This window comes from Euprymna scolopes, chromosome 3, assembly GCF_053919585.1.
Source record: "Euprymna scolopes isolate OS-2025 chromosome 3, ASM5391958v1, whole genome shotgun sequence".
Lineage (NCBI taxonomy): Eukaryota > Metazoa > Mollusca > Cephalopoda > Sepiida > Sepiolidae > Euprymna > Euprymna scolopes.
In genome coordinates this window covers 118,942,624-118,948,438 of record NC_136484.1, presented here as the reverse complement: position 1 = coordinate 118,948,438, position 5,815 = coordinate 118,942,624, and the positions used below count along the sequence as shown (strand labels likewise).

General features: G+C 35.2%; 1 pseudogene; it reads right to left on the bottom strand.

Annotated features, from left to right (window-relative positions):
* Positions 1–3,269: 3,269 nt before the first annotated feature.
* LOC145265381 (U2 spliceosomal RNA) lies at positions 3,270–3,411 on the bottom strand (annotated as a pseudogene).
* Positions 3,412–5,815: the final 2,404 nt, after the last annotated feature.

Here is a 5,815-nt window from a genome sequence, read left to right as displayed (position 1 = left end):
GGAAATAACGATAAAACAAGGATAGGCTCGCAACGTCTCTTCTGTGGGAGAGAGGTTGCAGGGTAGATAAAAGGGCATCCCCTACTAAGCAACGAAGTCTATTTTGTACTCTGTCAAGGCAGGATAGGCTATTTTTAGCAGCTCCTGCCCAGATATGGCAACAGTATTCCATCCTTGGACGTACTTGGCTTTTATATAGATAGGGAATTGCATCAGTAGTGAGATATCTTCTGAAGCGGTAGAAGGATCCTACCATCTTTCCAGCGACCATGGCAACAGACTCGATGTACGTGTTCCTTTTCAGATCAGGAGTAAAGGCCAAACCCAGAAGCTTGTCAAAACACGGGGCCTCACCCAGACGAGAGCCATCCATCACAATTGATGCCAGATGGGGATCAGAGCGTTGCTGATGCACAGAATATTGTGATAAGTGTTTCAGTGTGAAAAAGTATGGTATAATAAATTATGGGGTTTATCTATTTTATTTTTATTTTCACCATATTTTGCTTTGGTTTTGATACCCCCAAATTTACAATCCTTCCTTTTCATAACCTATCATACTTTCATAAATTAGAGTCCATTTTCTGTAAGCTGTTTTTGAATCAAGTCAACGACGGGTACTTTTACTAGTATATATATATATATATATATATATATATATATATATATAATATAATATAAATATACATGCATATATATATACACATGCATCTCTCTCTGTATATATATATATATATATATATATATATATATATATATCATGCTTCTTTGAGGGGTACAACATTTATATAATGCAATCACGAAGGGAAGACGAAAACTCCGGATTAAAGTATTAAAATAAAATCCACGTTTAAAATAAAATTAACGGGGTGAAGAGAATAAAAAGGGAAAAAAGAAAATGGGGGAGTAAGCTGACCGGTTTCGCCCTCGCTTTATCAAAGCTGTATCGAGGGATTTGAGTGAAAAAAAGTAGGAAAGCACGAATGGGAATCGAGATTATGTACAGATAACGTTGCGTTATGTATGGGGAGGAAAAATCCCCCAAAAACGCAATAACTTTATATTACTCGAAGATCCTAGAGACTAATCACGCTCAAACCTTAGAGGCGTTCCTTCTGCTTGAGAGGGAAAATTGTAAATGGCATTATTATTATGATGGGGAGGGGTAGAACATCTTTTCGAGAGTATGGCATAAACGTTCTCGTAGAGAACACAACATCTACATTTGAAGCAAAATAACAATTTTACACCGTTGAACTGATTTGCTTTGCACATTTCTCACTTACTCCTCCCACCCAGGTAAACGCAGATATACTGGGCATTTATTGACCGTTTAAATTTTAGTTACAGAGAACTCTGCTATTTACCTCTATATAACTGACCTAATCACATCAAACGGGTACCCATTTTTGGAGAAGGTGTCAGTAATTATTTTGAATTCCTCATCCAATTTTGATTTGGAGCAGATCATAAGGGCAGAATGTGTTAGGTTCCAAATTAAATATATCTTACGTTTTCGAGGGCAAAATTTATCCCAACGTGTATACACTCCCGTGAACGTGGGCTTACGGTATACTGATGTAAGGTAACTTGATCATGTTTACGTTACCAATACATCATGGAAAGCTAGGGATGAATTAGACTCTCCTTCATAAGTCTACTGTAACGCGGGATGCATTTTATTAAGTAAGGAGAAAAAATTATTTGCCTCTGTTTGGTCATCGAAGAGACAAAATGTGTCGTCCACATAGCGAAAATAGATTATTGGTTTGATGGGTTCAGAAATCAATTGCTCTTCATGGAAACCCACGAAAATATTCGCCATTATCGGGCCCAAAACTGAGCCCATCGATACACCTTCTATTTACCGATGCATTACATCGTTGAAGCTGAATTCAACTGATGTAGTAGCAAATTTCATAAATTCAACGAATATACTTTCAGAAATGGGAGGGGGCGATATCTGACTACGCTATAAAAATTTGTACAGCTATCTATAGTCTCTGAAATCGAGACGCAAGTAAATAGGTTGCTAATATCGTAAGAACACACCAATTTATTAACAACCTTAGACCTCTGAATAAAGTCTGCAAAATAAAATGAATCTTTCAAACAGTATTTACTATATTTCAATACTGGTTGGAGGATATGTAAGATCAATTTGGCAACTTTATGTTGTGATGACCATACCATAGACAAAATGGGCCTTAAGGGAATACCTACTTTATGAGTTTTCGGTAAACCGTAGAAACTAGGGCGTATCGATCCTGAGGGCCTTATCTCATTAGCTTTGTCCAATGGCAGTACACCACTCTTGACCCACTTAACTAATGTCTTTTGAAATTTAGATTCTAAAGAGGTTGTACGATCATGGCCCACATTTACAAATGTATCCGTGCCGTTCAATTTTCTCGACATAATCATGATGATCTAACATTAACACACCCTGAACTTTATCTGGTCTAGTAATTACTAACGATTTATTTTTTCGCAAAGTTTTAATAACTGAATAATGCTCTTTGCGCCATTTAAACTATGAATAGAAAATTGGTGTACTTGCATAGTTATAGGCCAGGTCGTTTAATCTTGCTTTTAAATCCCTTACTTTAATTTCAGAGACTGGTGAAAGTTTTCCTGCTTGGGCATTAAGGATTTCAAATTCAGAAAATACCTCTTCCCGTTTGATACCAGGTTATGGCATACAAAAATCTAAACCATGATCAAGTATTAATAATTCAGAGGCAGAAAGATCATGGGAAGATAGATTCAAGACGTTCTTTCCAATATTAGAATTGGTAGTACATCCAAATTTCTATTTTATATATATTGTATTAAATGCTGCGATTTTTGGTTAAATTAAGAACTAGTTTGTAAAATTGCAATATACTTAGCGAACTGAATTTTATCAAAGCACGATAAAATGCTCACTGCTTCTCTCCATAATTGCACATATTTCTCTTTATATCTTTCTAAATTCGCCGTTAATTTATCCATATAATTATGAATAAAAGCATTTTCAATTGTAACCTCGCTTTTTGTGTAATGAATGAATGCGTGAATGTAGGATTCACATGAAATTCTTAAAGATAAACTAAAATGACCGAAAAATGGGCTGAAATGACTTAAATAAATAAAAAGTAAATGACTTAGAATGACTTTAATGAACTTAAGGATGAATTGAATGACATTAAGAATGACTTGAATGCTTAAAAAAATAACTGGAATCCTTCAAAACAACATGAATTATCTGGAGAATGACTTGAATGACTGTAAAGTGGGCGATCATTTTACATTAAAATAATACAGAAAATTGATCACCCACTTTATATCACAAAGTTACAAACATAAGTACAGGATGTAGTAAGAACAGATATTACACTTTGATCTTGGCCAAAAGGCCAAAAAAAGGGTATTTATTTGCTCTTGCACCGAGCAAATTAGGCACAAGACTGATCTTTAATGTGAGGAGTGAAGAGGAAATGGGGACAAACTCCCAGGGGAGTTAGTGACAATTGGTATGAAGGGTTACCCCATATACTGACCAAGGTCTTATATGCGGGGCTGCCCCCACATATGGTCTTTTCTTGCAGTATCTGTCGGAACAGATACTACACATTGATCATGGTCAAAAGGCCAAGAAAGGGGTATTTATTTGCTCCCCCACCGAGCAAATAAGGCACAATGCCGATTTTTAATGTGAGGAGCGAAGGTGAAATGGGGGCCAACTCCCTGGGTAGTAGGGAAGCTGGATAGTGACAATTGGTATGAAGGGTTGCCCCTATATCGACGAAGGTTTTATATGTGCGGTTTCCCCCACATATGGTCTTTGCTTGCAGTATCTGCCGGAACAGATACTATACTTTGATCTTGGATAAAAGACAAAGAAAAGCTTAAAAAGCTAAGAACAGCATCTATGAACAACAGACCTTTGATATTAACCAAAAAGGCCAAGCACAAAAGTGTGACCGACCGACCGACAGAGTGACTTATAGAATCGCTGGCACGCGACTAGTAAAATAAACGGAGGACATACATTATTATTTACATAAGAATGTAGGAATGTTATATTTTCTTGCGTTGATCATATTTTACTGTTAATCAGTAGAATATAGTTTAATTTTTAATTAAACTAGAATTGTACCTAGTCTTGAGATATTTCATGATTCTGTGAGGGGTACAAAATTTATATAATGCAATCATGAAGGGAAGACGAAAATTCATGTATATATATATATATATATATATATATATATATATATATATATATATACTAGCAAAAGTACCCGTCGTTGACTGGGTTCATAAACAGCCTACAGAAAATGGACTCTGATTTATGAAAGTAGGATAGGTTATGAAATAGAAGGATTGTCAAGAAATAGCTTCGGATTTGGGGGTATCAAAACCAAAGCAAAATATGATTAAAGTAAAAATAAAATAGATAAACTCCATAATTTATTATACCATACCCGTTCACACTGAAACGTTGTTAAACTTTGTGACATATTTCCATTCTATGGAGGTCAGGTGAGAACTACACCCCATAATTTTATTATACCATATTTCTTCAAACTGAAACATAATTATAAAAGTATACTTACGCAGATAGATATGAAAAGTCTTTATTGAAGTGTTTGCCTATTTCCATTTTATTGAGGCCAGGCGCGAACGCAGACCTCACAATTTTATTATACCATCCCTAGTTAAGTTAAAACATACTTATCAAAGTATTCTTATGTACATTTATATTAGAAACACTTGTAAACGTTTTTTTTTAATTTTTTATTTCCACACTTTCCGAACGCAGACCCCACAATTTTTATGAACCACCGTTCTATCATATCAAACATACCCATTCCTGTGTCTCGATACATCTTCTATCATTATATGAATCAGTTTTTTTTAAAATAGCCAACCATATAAGAGCCTATTCGTGACCAGACCCACACACATACACATTCATCTTTATATTATAGAAGATATATATATATATATATATATATTATTTTTCGAAATGTAATTATCCATTTACACGTGTTTCGTCGCCTACAACTCATCAGAGTGGCTGCATCTAGCGAGATTCGAAATCGGGGTCCAACGGTAATGAGCCTAAACCCTTACCCCTGTACCATCTCGTCAACTGTCTGGATATATCGCGATTTACTTAGATGTTGTTTTGTTTTTGCTTTTAGCGATATGTTTTGAATGAATTCAATTATTTACGAAAAAGCATTTTTACCTAAATGCGAGTTGGGAATACTTATTTAAGTCGCGATATACCCAGACAGCTGGAGAGATGGTCCAGGGGTAAGGGTTTAGGCTCATTACCGTTGGGTCCCGATTTCGAATCTCGCTAGATACAGCCACTCTGATTAGTCGTAGACGACGAAACACGTTTCAGTGGATAATTACACTTTGAAAAATGATATATATACCGCTCTCCATGTGGGGGTACCAAATTGGTTAGAAGGGAAAATTATTCCCAACTTGCATTTAGGTAAAAATGCACTTTCGTAATTGATTGATTTCATTCAAAACATATCGCTAACACAAAACAACATATATATATATATATATATATATATATATATATATATATATATATATATATATATATATATTGTTACGACATATCCCAGTACTACTGGGGACGGTAGAGATGTGTGACGTAACGAAATATATATAAAATATAAAGTTTCCCAGGTTCCTTGATAATGTGTTGTTATGGGAATGAGACAACCGCCCCGAAGACCACAATAAAATGAAATTTACTGGACAACGAAATCACATAAGAAATAACGAGGACAAGTATCGTTCA